Genomic DNA, 17,194 nt, shown 5'->3' with positions numbered 1-17,194 from the left:
AAACTGAGATGGTATAATCTAGGAATGCCTAGTGTATATAATGATAGTGACTAAATGTACAAATTAAAAAATGTTTCTGCATGAGGAGGAGCAAAGGAATGTCAATAATGCAGGATGCTGAAAATAGATGGTAACTAATATTTTAAAACTTTAACGTATGTGTGAGACAAGCAAAAAATGTTTATTTGGTACAAAATTTATATTTTGACTAGTGCATTTCCTAGTATAACTTATGTGGGCAGCTTAATCGAACACCATAGTACTTGAACCTTGCGTAGGGCATGAGATTTTGTAGGTTTGTCCAGAGTGATGCCCCAACAAATCCCAGAGCAATTTGAACAGTGAATAGGGAAGTATTTGCAGAGTCCCTTAGGGGGAATGGTGAGAAAGGGAGAAAATTCAACTTCCCCGAGTGGAGAACTCTTGATATTCTCACAGGCAGTGGGGACAGCCAAAGCAATAGGCCGAGCCTCCAATCTTGGGGGTTGTTCATATGAAACTTAATCTTGCAAAAAATAGGCTAAGCTTACTTAAAATTAGGCCCAAGAGTCACCCCCAAGAGAACCTCTTTTGGTGCTCAGATGTGGTACCTCTCTCTCCAGCCAACAGAACAAGCAAACTCACTGGCCTACCCCCGTCTACGTGGGACATGACTCCCAAGGGTGTGGACCTTCCTGGCAATGTGGGACAGAAATCCTAGAATGAGCTGAGACTCAGCATCAAAGGATTGAGAAAACCCCTAGAATGACTGAGACTAAGCATAGAGGGATTGAGAAAAACTTCTTGACCAAAAAGGGGAAGAGTGAAATGAGACAAAATAAAGTGTCAATGGCTAAGAGATTCCAAACAGAGTTGAGAGGTTATCCTGGAGGTTATTCTTAAGCATTAAATAGATACCACTTATTAGTCAAGATGTTATGGAGAGGCTGGAGGGAACTTCCTGAAAATGCAGAGCTGTGTTCTAGTAGCCATGTTTCTTGAAGAAGATTGTATTATGATATTGCTTTCTCAATGTGACTGTGTGATTGTGAAAAACTTGTCTGATGCTCCTTTTATCTACCTTATCAACAGACAAGTAAAACATATGGAATAAAAATTAATAATAGGGGGAACAAATGTTAAAATAAATTTAGATTGAAATGCTAGTGATCAATGAAAGGGAGGGTTAAGGGGTAAAAATCATAATATGTATGATTTTTTTTCTGTTGTCTTTTTATTTCTTTTTCTGAATTGATGCAAGTGTTCTAAGAAATGATCAGATGATGAATATGCAACTATGTGATAATATTGTGAATTACTGATTATGTATGTAGAATGGAATGATCATAAGCTAAGAATGTTTGCATTTGTTTGTTGTTATATATATTTTTTTAATTTAAAAATTAATTTAAAAATAAAAAAATGTGAAAAATAAAGTAGAGCCATACGAACACTGGCAACTGACTGTTTTTTTCTTTTGCAATATAGTTATGCAATCATTGTCAAACATCAGGGCTACTGGATTACATTTCAATAACTTCAGGTATTTCCTTCTGGCTATTCTAAAATAATAGACTCTAAAAAGAAATACCTTTATGAATGACAGTAGTCACAGTCATTTGCTAAATCCTAATTTCAGTTACACCCTGTGATGGGTGGGTTCTGGTGTCAACTTGGCCAAGTGATTATACCCAGTTGTCTGGCCAGGCAAGCACTGGTCTGAGCATTGCTGCAAGGATGTTTCATGGCTTGTTGAAAAACTGGAAGGCTTTGTATTAAATCATCAGTCAGTTGAGTGCATTTATGTCTGATTACATCTACCATCAACTAAGGTGTATCTCCCACAGGAAGATAATCTGATCAGTTGAAGACATTTAAGGAAGAAGAGAGACTCACTGCTTCTTCAGCCAGCGAGCTTCTCCTGTGGAGTTCATTCAGACCCTTTATCAGAGCTGCCAGCTTCACAACTTGCCCTGCAGATTTTGGATTTTTCCATTCCCACGGTTGCATGAAACACCTTTATACATCTCATATTTACAGCTCTTTCCTGTTGGTTCTGTTTCTCTAGAGAACCCTGATTAACTCACACATCATCCTCTCATTTGATCTTTCTCTAAATATTCAGGGATAGCTGGGCAATGATCATTTTAACTACTTAGTGCTGGAAAGGGGAATTGACCTTCTGGGATAGAGGAATGAACCTGGTTATTGTTCTTGGAAAGACTGTTACTGCTGGGTTTCAGGACTTATCTGGCCTAGGCTCAATCTGGAAGCTTTACATTTCAGAGAAAACAAACTTACTAAGAAAAACCTTTATAGAGACTTTAGATAGAGTCCAGGGAACTCCCTAGGGTTTTAAGGAATACTGTTGGTTGGGGCTGGACATGCTGTGGTAGTTAGAAATACCTTAAACCTTGCATAAGATTGACCTCCAAGATGACATCTCAACTCTATTTGAAACCTCTTTGAAATTGATACTTTATTTTATTCAATTTCTTTTTCCACTTTTGGTCATTCTCAATCCCACAATAGCAGGGCCAAGCTTATCCCTGGGAGTCATGTCTCATGTTGCCAGGAAGATTTACACTCCAGTAGTCAAGTCCCATGTAGGGGGAGGATAGTGAGTTTAATTGCAGAGTTGGCTTAAAGAGAGAGGCCATGTTTTAATTTGCAAACAGCAGGAATGTGATATGCCAGAAATGGAATGGCTTTTCAAAAGGGGAATTTATTAAGTTGCAAGTTTACTGTTCTAAGGTTGTGAAAATGTCCACATTAAGGTACCAAAAACAGGTTACCTTCACTCGAGAAATGATGATGAAGTTCAGGGTTTCTCTCTCAGCTGGAAGGGCACATGGTGATATCTGCTAACTTTCTCTTCCAGCTTCCTATTTCATGAAGCTCCTCTGGGGGTGTTTTCCTTTTTATCTCCAAAGGTCTCTGGTTGCTTGGGCTCTGTTGGTTCTGGTGGCTTTCATAGCTCTAAAGCTTTTTCCAAAGTGATTCCCTCTTAAAGGACTCCACTAAGCAACTCCACCTTTAATGGTGGAGACACATCTCCATGGAAACCATCTAATCAAGCTACCCCCACAATTGGGTGGGTCATATCTCCATGGAAACAATAAAAAAGATTCCACTCCGCACTATTGAATGAGGATTAGATGACATGGCTTTTCTGGGGTACATAGTATCTTCAAACCAGCACAGACAACATCTGAGCAACGAAAGAGGCTTTCGGGGGTGAATCTTAGGCATAATTACATGCAAGTCTAGCTTTGCCATTACGTAAATAAGTTTCATAAAGGCCAGCCTCAAGATTGAGGGGTTGGCCTACTAAATTTGGAGTCCTTAATGCCTGAAAGAATATCAGGATTTCCCCAGGTGGGGAAGTTGAATAGACCCACATTTTTAGCCAGTCCCTCAAGGGGACTTTGCAAATACTTTTCATTTTCTGCCCAAAGTATTCTGGAATGTATCTGGGTATTACATTAACTTGTATAGAATTATATCTTATTCCCTATTCTAGGTTCTATGTAGGTAGGTTTTTTAAATAAACTGACAAAACAGGTTATAATAGATAGTATGCTATAGAAAATTTAAATTTTGGATCAAACAAGTATCTCTCTCTTTTTTTTTTTTTTTTTGCATGGGCAGGCACTGGGAATCAAACGCAGGTCTCTGGCATGGCAGGCAAGAACTCTGCCACTGAGCCACCATGGCCCTGGACCAAACAAGTATCTCTTAATTGGTGTCCCACAGAGGTTGAAGTTTTAAAATACAGACAATAACATCCTTTACCCCGCATTCTGATTTAACTTAGTCTTAACCAGGTCCATTGCATACATATCTCTAATTGGACTGATCTCTTTTTCAGCTTCTTTAACAGTTGCTATATGGAGTAATGCTGACTTTCAGAGCTGCAGAACTCACGTGTCCCACAGATACCCAATGTTCCAGGGAACTACAGGGTTATACACAAAGAGTACAGAACCTCAGAGTTTAGAATTAACAACTAAAACTCAGGCATAAATGTGACTGCTTTAAGAGTTTACAATCTAAGAAACTTTACAATGAAACTTATTGGAATATTCTGTACTCCTTAATTATCAATTGTCCAATCTCTGTCCACTTTATATTCCCTAATAACCTATACACAGAGATTCAAATCTCAGAGTTTGCTCATTATAGGTAATTTATATTTGTGAGACCACACATTATTTGTCCATTTCTTTTCTGGTTTATTTCACTCATCATAATGTCCTCAAGGTTCATTCTCCTAGCTGCATCTCACATGACTTCATTTCTTTCTGCAGCTGCGCATTATTTCATCATATATACACCACATTTCACCCATCCATTCATCAGTGAATGTACCCTTAGGCAACCTCCATCCATTGCAAATCGTGAAAAATGGTATCTGACTCTTGCCTGCCAAAATAAGTCTGCAGACAAGAGGGTGATTGAAGCCATTCCAGACAGCAGAGGAAAGAGCTGCTTTGGCATTGCTCCACACTTCACTGACAGCGGGCACAAGAATGGATGAGAAGTGGTCTCCACATGGCAGAGCAGGTCTGGAGCAATTTTGAATTCCAATCAAAAGGTGCCTGGAGGGGTGATGGGGTCTGAACACAGTGGTCTTTGTGCTGAGGAAAGTGTAAAAGGTGGCAAAACAGACGGCAATTTGCTCTGTTTTGTGGAAATAGCCACTGGGGGTTCCCAGCAGCTAAAATGTCCAGGTAAGTGCTCCCCAAGGAAAAGAGTCAACATTAAAGGTCTACAAAGTCCAAAGAGTACCTCGTCCAGTTTGTAAGATTCCAGAGAAGCAGTACCTTTCCTTATCTCCTAATTCTCACCGCTTTTTCCCACCCCCAGCTCTCAGGCTGTCAGAAACCCGGGCTCGGTTGCCGGGAGTGGAGAAGATGTGCAAGCAGGGAAATAGAGAGGAAGCCAGTGCATCTTCCTTTCCTTCTTTAGCACCTGCATGGGAAATGCAGGAGCTCGAAGTAAAACCCAGAGTTTTGACTTTTAACAGGACTGAACACTTTCAGTAGACTTGAGGCTGTTTTGTGATTAAAACTGCCCAGAGACTTTTTTTTTTTTTTTAATCTGAAAGTGACAGAAAAGGTTATGTAGATCGCCTGAGATTTCTGCCAGGGGCTGAAACATATTTAAAGGGCCAGTAAGGGAAAGGAGAAAGTAACTTTCTGCTTGCACCATTTGGCACCCTGCTTTTTCAACATTAGAGATACATGAGTTATTAAATTGAATCGGTATTGTCAGCCTGCTTTCCAAAAATATATGAGAATGCTTCTTTTTCTGAATCTTTGCCAGTAAATCTGTTGAATAAAATCATTATTTTATTTTGCTACTATTGACGCACAAATAAGATCAAGTTCATCAAAGAAAGATAGCATTGGGAAGCTGGAATGATCATCAGAAATCACCCAGACTGACAGACGGCGTGAGACATCAAAGTGAACCCACCTTGTTGTTATGACGGATCTCAGAGCTGCGTCCTTCCTTAAAAGCAGAATTCATCCTGGCAATTGAGATGTTTTTGTTTTTGTTTTTTTATTATAAAATATAACATTCATGCAAAGAAAAGAAAGAAAAAAACATTATTTTTCAAAGTAGATTTTAGCAAGTAGTTACAGAAAAGATTTCACAGTTTGTTATGAGTTACCATCCCACTATTTCAGATTTTTCCTTCTAGCTGCTCCAAAACACTCAAGGCTAAAAGGAATATCAATATAGTGATTCAGTGGTCATGCTCATTTGTTAAATTCTGTTTTCTCTGTTATGCTTCCTCCTTCTCCTTTGATCCTTCTCCTATTCTACAGGAGTCTTTCTGGAAATGCCCATTCTAACTTTCTCATGTTGAAAAGGGGTGTCAACAATAAGGGATAGGGGGGTATAATTAGTTGATAATGATGAAACCTCTGGGTTTCAGGATTTATCTGGCCTAGGAACCCTCAGGAAATTACATGTTTCAGGAAAGCAAACTTAGTGCATGAAACTTTTATAGCATCTCAGTTAGAGCCCTGGGTCTTCTTCAAAGTGACAGTAACGATTTGGTTGGGGGTTGGCAAACCATGGGGATTAGCAATATCTACCTGAGGTTTGCATGAGAGTAGCCTCCAGAATCAAAATCCTATTTGATCTCTCTTAGACACTGATGCCTTATTTTGTTATATTTCTTTTCCCCTTTTGGTCAGGAAGACGTTGTCGATTCCATGGTGTCAGAGCCAGATTCATCTTGGGTAATCACGTCCCCCATTGTCAGGGAGACTTCCACCCCTGGATATCACGTTCCGCATAGAGGGGAGGGTTGTTATTTTCCCCGCAGAGTTGGGCTTAGAGAGAGAAAAGCCACCTGTGAGCAATGAAAGAATTTTCCTGGAAGCAACCCATAGGCCTCACTACAGGTCGTCTTTACTCTCCACTACAGAAATAAGTTTCATAAGGACAAGCCTCAAAATCAAGGTCGTCTTCTACTTTCTTGGGAGCCCCCAATGTTTGAGATGGTACCAGGGGGTTCCCAGATGGAAAACTTTAACAGTTCCAAAATTTTTTATTTGATCCCTCAAGGGACTCTACCAATACTTTTTAATTAGCAGCCCACTATAGTCTGGGATGTCTCCAGCTATTTTAAGGTGTACAGAATTACAACACCTCATTTCCATTCTGGCCTCCATGTTTAATTGAGCTATCCAGACAGGTTGATTTCAATTGTGTGTTACAGAAAATTTAGGTTCTGGACACAACAACCGTCTCTACCTTTGGTCTGATATAGTAGGTGACGCTCTAGGGTACGTGCATTATCATCTTTTACCTTGTATTCTGGTTTAACTTCGTCCCAGCCAGGCTGACTTCGTTTTTATCTCTAGTGGAAGCCTGATCTCATTTTCGGTTACACTGACTGTTATGGTATGTAGCAGTGCTAACTTTCACCCCACTTCCCAGTCTTGGGTGTCACTGAGGTTCTCAAAGAATCAGGGAAATACCAGCTTACCACATATAGCTCAGAGTCTCAGAATCTGGAAATACACTCACACCTTCAAACTAAATGTGGCTGCTGAAAGAGCTTACAATCTGGGCCCCAATTTTCTTGTAAGTTTTTTTTGAAAGAGACCATAGCATATTTGTTCTTTTATTTCTGGCTTATTTTGCACAACACATTTGTCCCCAAGGTTTATTGGGTTCATTGTGTGCCTCTCGACAGCCTTCCTTTCTGCAGCTGCATCCTAGTCCATCACATGGATATATCACAGATCGCCGTTCTGCTCCTAGGTCATTGTAGCCTTCAGCTCACTCCATCCACGGGGATAATGACAATGTCCAAAATAAACAAACCATGTCTTACAATGTCCTCACTTGGTTGTACAGTCAGCGTCTCTCTCAATTTTAGACATTTTCCTTGGTCCAAAGAGACAAAGAACTGAAAATCACAGCCTCACCCAATATCAAATGAAAACTTCCCCTAATTTCTTGTCCACCCCACCCCACCTCAATTATTTATCCGTGGGGTTGCTGCTGCACTGTTGAAGTCTTTTGTTAACTACTGGCCGTAGCATGCATTTTTGGTTTTCCTCCAATACCCCTCTATTATTGATTCTTTGTACAAAATGAAACCTTTGAATTTCTTCATGCAGGAACTTATTTATAATTTTAGAATTAACTGGTAGGATAGATGGTACTATACACTCCCTTTCAATTATATTCACCATCAGTATGGCAATGTTACCTATAACCCCACTGATCAGCTACCATCACTTCTATCTGTTCAACTTCACTGGGTAACTTTCCCTCAATCTCTAATGTCTGTGTACCTCTAAGTCCTCAGTAATCTAGTGGAAACTTTGAGATTACCTTTACCAAAGTCATAATAGTAAAACCATACAGTATCCTTTTGTGTCTGACTTATTTCACTCAGTATTATGTCCCAGTTTCATCCATGTTGTCATATGCTTTGGGACCTCATTTTGTCTTATTGCTAAATAATAGTCCATCGTATGTATATACTGCATTTTGTTTATCCACTCATCTGCTGATCGGCACTAATATTTAAAGTTACTATTGTAAAAACAGTTCTTGAATCTAGTATCTATTGCTTTAGTTTTTATTTTTCAGATATATGTATTCTTTTCCCTTTCTCTCTTTTTATCCCTTAAATTATCCTTACTTGTATTCTTCAATTCTCTGCCCTCATCCAGACATCCCTTTCTGTCTTTCTTTTTTTCAGCTGACACAACACCCTTTTAGTATTTCTTGTAGGGTAGATCTCTTATTGACTAGTTTTTTCAGTTGTTGTTTGTCTTTGAAGATTTTAATTTCTCCCTCAATTTTGAAGGAAAACTCGAGAGGATAAAGAATTCTTGGCTGGAAGCCTTTCTCATTCAGTGTCTTACACCACTGCCTTCTCAGCTCCATGGTGCCTGTTGAGTATTCTGGCTCAGCCTTCTGTGGTTTCCCTTGTATGCGGTAGATTGCTTTACTTGTGCCACTTTCAGGACTTTCTGCTTCTTTTAGCATTTGACAGTCTAGTATGTATCTTGGCGTAGGCATATTTGGATTTATTCTTTTTAATGTTGGGCCTCTTTGGTTTGCATATTTATGACTTTGGTAAGGGTTAGAAAGCTCTCTCTGATGATCTTTTCAACTAATCTTCCCACACCTTTCACACTTTCCTTCCCCTTTTGGGACACCAGTGGTTCTTATATTTGGGTGCTTTTGTTGTCCAAAATTTCTCTGAGATCCAGTTCCATTTTTTAGAAATCTTTCTTGCCATTTGTTCTTTTGTGTGCTCTCATTCAATTGTTCTGTTTTCTAACTCACTTATTTCTCATTCTACTTCTTTGAATCTGCTATTGTGTGTCTCTAATTTATTTCTAATTTGGTCTGCAATATCTTTCAACTCTGTGAGATATGCTATTTTTCTATTTCATCTTTCAAATTCTTCTCTATGCTTTCCCAGTGCCTTCTTGATATCCTTTATTTATTTATAAATATCCTTGAGTAGTTGCCCCATATTCTGTTTCCCCTCCATGTTTTGATTTGGTCATTTAACTGGGCTATTTCCACCTGGACCTTTACATGACTTGTGATTTTCTGTTGAATTTGGGGCATTTGATTATCTTTGTAAGGTTATTTTGCAAGTTGGTTTCCTTCACTTGTCTGAAGCTTTGTATTTACCTGGGTTTGTGTTGAAGTTTCCCTTTTACAATTGGTTTGTCTATAGTTCCCTGCCAAACCAAGACCTGTATCTCATGTAAGGGGTGTAATTCTACTTGGGAGTCTATAAAATCTAGGCAGAAAGGATGCATAAATGGTTCCATGGTAGGATGCATGCCTGCCATGTGGTAGAAAGGCCCCCTGTCATGCAGGAGACCCACGTTCAACTCCCAGCCCATGCACCAGAAAAAAAGAAAAAAAAATACTTGAGTGTCTATTAAAAACTAGGCAGAAAAAATGCTCTAAGAAATGATCACGGTGATGAATATACAACTATGTGATGATATTGTGAGTTATTGATTACATACCAAGAAGGAAGAATGATCATATGGTAAGAATGTTTGCGTTTGTATGTTGTTATGTTTTAAAAAAATTTTTTTTAAAAACTAGGCAGAAAAAGGTGTGCAGGTGATTGGGTGATAGAAAAGCCATCTTTCATGTGGTAGAAAGTCCATCTGTCTTGCAGGAGACCTGGGTTCGACTCCTGGCCCACGTCCCAAAAAAATGGCAGCACAAGACTTGGCTGGCTCCCTTGGCCTTGCCTCTCTGTCCATGCATGCCTGAGATCTCCAGGCCTCCATGGGTAAATAAATAAACAAGCAAACTGGGACTCCATGAGCTTTCCTTACCAACCAGCCATTGGGTCAGCTCTGCTTTACATCCTCTCTCCTCCCTGGGGGAGGCCCCCAGTCTCCACCCAAACCAGGCACCCATGATGACCTGCCTCAGGGTTGGGGAGCAGGCACCATGCACCAACTCAACAAGCCTTGTGCACAGGGAAGCAAGTCTGCTGCCCTCCAGGCTTCTTGCAGGAACTCCTGCAGCAGCCAGTGAAGACTTCCCAAGCCTGTTTTAGGAGCGGACTAGAGCACAGGAACCCTGCTCCCTCTGAACTGCACTCCCCACTCCTCACCCACCCTCTGTGCGTTCATGGCTGACCACACCACGGAAGGCTCATGACTGCTCTCTCTGTCCCAGTCTCTCCACTTCAACTTCTGTCTTTCTTTTTTCAGCTGACACAACACCCTTTTAGTATTTCTTGTAGGGTAGATCTCTTATTGACCAGTCCCAGTTTGCTTGTTTATTTATTTTAAACCCTTTTCTTGTTGTCCAATGGAGATTGGGTAAACTCAGCCCACCCTACTCTGCCACAGTTGAATTTTTAAAAGGGACAACAATCTGCTATGACCCTAAATGTCTGGCAATATGATCTCATCCTCATCAAAATCATTAATTATATTTATTAGTAAGCAAGGAAAGAAAGGAAGAAAGGGGTTAGGAAAAAAAGTTCATCTTTTAAACTAATTGCAAAGTCATTTAAATCTTACCTGCAACCTCCTTTTCTCTCTGTCACTCCCTGCTCCCTTTTTAGACACACATACTCACACACACCCAGTACTGATGAACATTCAGATTCCTGGTTCTTAATTGTTACAACAACTGCCATCAACAGCCTCATGCATGTACACCTTTGTGCATGTGTGAAGATTCTGCAGCACAAATTTTTAGAAGTGCAAATGCTGCCTTAGAATAATGCATACCTAGTACTTTGTTAGATCCTGCCAAATTGTTTCCCAAAACAGCTCTACCAATTTGCACTCTCACTAACAGTGAATAAGAGTGACCTTATCTTCACATCCCCATTGACATTTTATATTATCAACCACACAAAATCTTTTGCGGGAAACAATCTAATAGGCTACAATTAGGATCTCATTATTTAATTTGCATTCCTTTTTTCTGTTATGGGTATTATAATATTTATCAGCCTGTTGTTTGCCTTCAATTGGTTTGTGGTAACTTTCACTATGAGGAAATCAATTTGCAAGATATGCCTTTATGCTTTCTGGGTTTCCTGTTGTCCTGGAAAAAAATCTTTCCCCACCCTAAGATTGTAAAATACATTTATAGTCTTGTTTTTGTATATATAGATTTTTATCCATTTGGAATTTATTCTTGTGTAAGGTATGACATAAGGGTCTATTTTTCTTTCCAACAGGCTGCCAATCTTTCCAATCTATTTATGGAATAATTCATCCTCTCCCCACTAATTTAAAATGTAGCTTATATCATGCACAAGATGTGCATGTCTTGGTATGTGTATCTATTTCTGGACTTTTTTTTTAGCATCATGCTATCTATTTCTGCAATAATGCCTTCTATTATACTTACTGTAATTTTATTTTGCATTTTGATACCCGACAGAGAAAATTCCACTTCATTGTTCTTCTTGGTAAAGTCTGGAAAGAATTTGTCAAAGTCCATTTTTAAAATCCCAGAGATTTTGAATGATATCTCATTGAATACAGAGGGTAAAGTCCCCCAGGGGTTTGGAAAGCTCCTACCTATTCTTGGGATTCTTGAAGGCCCTTCCTCATGCAGGGTAGTGAGCATACCCAGGAAAGAACTTAGAAGGCCCTGACATTTCATCTCTCTCTGACTTTGCCACTCAATTTCAAGCAGAAAGTGCTAAGACAGAGTTGTCAACTGCATGTTGGAACTTTGAAGGCATGCCCCAAAAAACACATGGAGTTCTTTGAAGAAAGATGGGACACTGGTTGATTCAATGCAGATAGACATTAAAGGAACAAAATTTTAAAAAGCTATTCCTGAAATCCAACTCAATGACTTTCTCTTAAATCTCAGTGATCACACAGCACAGATAGCTGCAAGTACATCTGGAAGAGTATGTTAGCTGATACTTGTCATTCCAAAGGAAATCAGTATTCTGTTAGTAAGAAAGGAAAGATAGGCACTGGGAAGGCAACCAGCAGTGTCTGCCACAACCTGTCTGATTTCTACTTCTTGGAATTACCTTGTAGATGAATAGATTTTTGAAAGCATGTGTTTTCATTTGTTTAAAGCTACTGGAATGCAATATACCAGAGATGGAATGACTTTTAAAAATGGAATTTATTAAGTTGAAAGTTTACAGTTCTAAGGCCATGAAAATGTCCAAATTAAGGCACCAACAAGAGGCTACCTTCACTCAAGAAAAGCTGATGCCATCCATAAGAGCTCTATCAGCTAGGAAGGCACGTGGCTGGCATCTGCTTGGGTCTCTGGCTTCTGGACACCTCTCTCAGCTGGGAAGGCATATGGAGATGTCTGCTAGCTTTCTCTCCTCATTTCAAAAGGCTTTCCTGGGAGCATTTTCCATCTGTATCTCCAAAGATCTCTGGCTGTGTGGGCTCTATCAACATTAAAGCTTTTTCCAAAATGGTTCGCTCTTAAAGGGCTCCAGTAAACAACCCCACCTTGAATGGGTGGAGACACATCTCTATGGAAACCAACTAATCAAAAGTTACCATCCACAGTTGGGTGGGTCACATCTCCATAGAAACAATAAAAAAGATCCCACCCAGCTAAATTGAATAAAGACTAAAGAACATGTTTTTTCTGGGGTATGCGACAGTTTCAAACCAGCACACCGAATGTAGTTGAGTTTGTTGGGTACAAAGTTGTATATGCATCAAAGTAATTTTGCTAATAATATTTTTTGTTCAATCATCCCTGCAAAAGAGGGTTGTTAAAGTCTCTCACCATGATTGTATTACTTGTGTATTTTACCTGGAAATACAAAGACCTTAGAATGTTTTCTTAAAAATCATAGCAAATACTTATAAGGCACTTACTGGTTCAAGTGATTTATACATATTAAATAATTTTATGCTCATGACAACCCTATGATAACTATTATTATCCAATACTGAGGAGAGTATATAGGCATACAGAGATATTAATTAACTTTCCCAAGACCACACAGATAGTAAGTCACAGAGTGAGGATTCAAAGCAAGCTACGAGGGTATCATTTATTCTATCTTTCTCTCAATCTCGCTTTCTATTTATCTAATCTAATTGTCTATTTTCTAAACATTAGAAACATACATCATACTTCTTGAACACTTAATATGTCCTTATACATTTCCTAAGAACAAGGATATTCACTTAAGTAACCACTTTAAATAACTATCAAGTTTAAGATATTTAAAACAGATATAAAAAATAAATAAAATTGATATCAATCTTACAGCCAAACCCCAGTGTTTTTCATATGTCCCAATAATGTCCTTTGGGCTTTTCTCTTCTATTATTAGATCTGGTACAGGATCATGTATTGCATTTAATTTCCATTGTCTCTTTAGTCACTTTTTTATTTTTGACTGTGGAAATATATATGCAACATAAACTTTCCAATCCCAACCACTTTCAAGCATGCCATTCAGTGGCACTCATCACATTCGCAATTGTGTGCTACCCTCACTGCCGTCCATTGCCAGAACGTTCCCAATACCTCAAATAGAAACTCTATACCCATTATGCATTAACTTCCCATTCCCTCTCACCTCACCCCAGCCCTACCAACCTGTACTCTACCTTGTGTCTCTATGAAATTGTATATTCTACAGATTACATATAAGTGGAATCATATAATATGTCCATTTTTTGCCTTCATTCTTGAAGAATATTTTCACCGGAATTCCACAAAATTCTAATGCCAATTATTTTCTATCAGCAGTTTAACGATATTCCACTGGTAATCGTCAATCAATTATATTAAAAGTAATATGCTATCAGAGAAATGCAAATCAAAACCACATTGAGATGCCATTTCACACCCATTAGAATGGCTGCTATTAAAAAACAATGGAAAATAACAAGCGTTGGAGAAGATGCAAAGAATAGGAAAATCATTCATTGCTGCTGGTAATGTAAAATGGTACAGTTGCTGTGGAAGACAGTTTGGCAATTCCATGGAAAGCTAAAAATAGAACCACTATATGTCCTGGCAACTTTGTTACTCAGTATTTTGGTTTGCTAAATGCTGCCAGAATGCCATATACCAGAGGGAATGGCTTTTAAAAAGACAATTTATTAAGGTACAAGTTTACAGTTCTAAGGACATAAAAACATCCAAACTAAAGCATCCAGTAAAAGGATACCATGACTCAACATACCATGACATGGGAAGGCACATGGCTGGCATCTACTGCTCTTGTTCCCATTTCTATGCTTCCAGCTTCTGATCACAGTGTTTTCCCTTCTAAGAATCTATGGGTCTTCACTTACTCCTCCAGTAAAAAATGCTAGATTCTGACTTGTTCAGCATCTCATGGGAAGGTACATGACAATGTCTGCAAACAATATCTCCAAACATCTGTGTCTAGGTGTCTGCTCTCTCCACTGGCATTCCAAACATCTCCAATTGTCTGTGTCTGGGTCTGTGTTGGCTCTCAAGCAGCTGTTCTCCAAGCATCTGCATCTGAGGTTTCTACAAAATGTTCCCCCTTTTAAAGGACTCTGGTAAACTAATCCAGACCCACCTTGAATGGGTGGAGCCACATCTCCATATAAATAGAAAGCTACACCCACAATTGGACACACCACCTCTCAGTGGCCTTAATCTAATCAAAAGGTCATGCTCACTAAGTAGGTCAGACTCCATGAAAACAATCTAATCAAATGTTTCCACCCTAAACAATAAGCCTGGCTCCACAAGATTGGATCAGGAAAGATCACTTTTCTCAGGCACCTTGTCATTTCAAATCAACACACTAGTATATATCCAAAAGAATTGAAAGGAGGGACCCAAATAGATATTTGTGTACTCGGACCCAAATAGATATTTGTGTACTGATGTTCATAGCAACATTGCCAAAAGATGGAAGCAACCCAAGCATCCATCAGTTCAATGAGTGGATAAATAAATAAAATGTCATAGATATATATAATGGAATATTATTGTGCCATAAAAAGAAATAAAGCCCTGATTCATGTGGCAACATTCATGAACCTTGAAGAGATCATATTGAGTAAAATAAGCCAGACACAAAAGGACAAGTATTATATGATCTCACTGATTTGAAACAACAAGGATAAGCAAAATCATGCAGTCAGAATCTAGAACATAGGTTACCAGAGGATGGAGTAGGGATAAAGAATGGGAAGTTAAGTCTTAAAATGTACAGGGTTCCTATTTGGAATGATGGAAATGTTTTGGTAATGGACAGTGGTGATAGAAACCCAAAATTGTGAATGTAATTAATAGTGTTAAAATACATATCTGAAAGTGATTAGAAGGGGAAATGTTAGATTGCATGTATGGTAAAAGAATAAAAATTTACCCCCCCAAATCCATGGAACTACACTACGCAAACAGTGAACACTAAGTTAAACCAAGTAAAATTATTAAAATGTGCTATCATCAATCATAACAAATGTTCAACACCAATGCAATGTGTTAATAATAGAGTGATATATAAGAAACCTATATTTTATGTATGATTATTCTGTAAACTCACAGCCTCTAAAGATGGTGGTGGGGGACTAATATGCCAGTCTAATTATTGCTCCTTTTAAGGGAACTTTTTTCCTATAGCTACTTTAAAGATTTTCCTGTTTTTATTTTGTTTTTAGAAATTTTACTATGCTTTGCCTAGGCATTGTTTTCTTTGGACTTATCTTGCTTTGAGTGTGTATAGATTTTTAAAATTCATGACTTAATTTCTTTCATTAGGTTTGGAAAATTCCTGGCTATACTCTTTTTAAATATCATTTTGATCTCACTATAGTTCTTCTTTCACTCTGAGACTTTAATGAAATATTTTCAATGCATCCTCTTTTTCTCACTCTTTTTTCTGGATTTTCTATTATTTCTACTCTCTGTGCATTATTTTGGCTATTTTCTAGTGACCTATCTTCCAGTTCACTGATTCTCTCTTTAGCTGTCTGTCAAAATTCCTGTCAAATCCACCCATCGTGTTTTGCAATATAGTCGCTGCATTTTTAAATTCTAGAATTGTCATTTGGCTCTTTTGCATATTTTCTAATATTTTGCAGAAATCTCCATCTTGTTCTTGATCCCTTGAATTATAGTAAATCTGGTTATTTTTAAGTTGGCATTTGATACTGACAATATTTGAAGACCCTGTGGGCTGATATCTCCGCCATTCTGTTTTTTTCTACTTATTTTTTATCATGCCATCTCTCCTCTGTTTCGGTGAGTGCTGGGCATTGTATTTATAAACTGTTTTGATATAATCATTGAGGTTTGTTTCTATGCCTGGGAGCAGTAGCAATCTGGGAACATTTTCATGTAGCTCCAGGAAGTGATGTGATGGAACACTGGGCTGTGGCCCTGGAAAGTATCTCTTTCCTTGTAGCTTGCCCTTATCCTTAGGATTCTGCCCTTCAAGGTTGCAGTTGAGAAAAGGAGACGTTCCCTAAAGCCCCTCTTCCCTTGGCAGCACCCAATCCCCATTTCATTAGCCTGGGTTCAGTGGTGCTCTCAGCCTCTCAATGACCCTCTCTAATATTGGAAAATGCCTTCAAGTAAAAACCAAAATTCAAAAGAAAAAGCAGGCTTACCTCCATGGGCTTCACTTTTCCCCTAAATCATGGCCTGGACACTTTGCACTATCTAATTTACTTTTTCAGATATTTGTCTAACTTACTGTGAGCAGAATCAAAGATCTGACTAATGTCATCTGCCATTATCAGAAGCCTCAGCTGACCTTTTAATTTCAGGGATTACATTTTCCTTTCTAGAGTTCTTTTCTTTTTTTTTTTTTCCCCAAGCTTCTATTCATTTAGTTAATGTTTACTGTTATAAACATTATAACAGTATATCCTGGGCATGATACTTCTCTAGCTGAAGTTTTTGTACATTTGTTTCTCTTGTCTCTTGTTACTGCTCATCTCACTGGTGGTGATTTTTGGTAAAGAAAGTGTTTTGTTTTGTTTTTAATAATTGAAACTCATTTGCCTTCGAAATTTGTGGGAATTCTCTGAGGCCTCAGTTAGAAGTCAGCTCCTTTAGATGGGATTTTTTTGTTTGCTTGCATCTGCGAGCACTGCTTACCTGGGGCTACTTACATTTAGTTCCGGCTTGAGATTTTTGGCCCCACAAGTAGTATGAACAGAAACAAAAATTAATATGGGGGCAGATTGAAATCATAAATTCCCAAGAAAGACTGCTTTGCCAC

At 38.6% G+C, this 17,194-nt stretch overlaps 1 long non-coding RNA gene across 1 annotated transcript in view; it reads right to left on the bottom strand.

Annotated features, from left to right (window-relative positions):
• Positions 1-9,501, bottom strand: part of LOC143681702 (uncharacterized) — a 53,335-nt gene extending 43,834 nt beyond the window's left edge. Inside the window, exons 1-2 of the long non-coding RNA XR_013174789.1 lie at positions 6,090-9,501; positions 5,461-5,515 (exon numbers count right to left, since the gene is read on the bottom strand). This is a non-coding gene — a long non-coding RNA (uncharacterized LOC143681702). The remainder of the gene's footprint in view (positions 1-5,460; positions 5,516-6,089) is intronic.
• Positions 9,502-17,194: the final 7,693 nt, after the last annotated feature.

The sequence above is a fragment of the Tamandua tetradactyla genome, chromosome 4 (assembly GCF_023851605.1).
Source record: "Tamandua tetradactyla isolate mTamTet1 chromosome 4, mTamTet1.pri, whole genome shotgun sequence".
NCBI lineage: Eukaryota > Metazoa > Chordata > Mammalia > Pilosa > Myrmecophagidae > Tamandua > Tamandua tetradactyla.
This window is presented reverse-complemented; position numbering and strand designations above follow the sequence as displayed.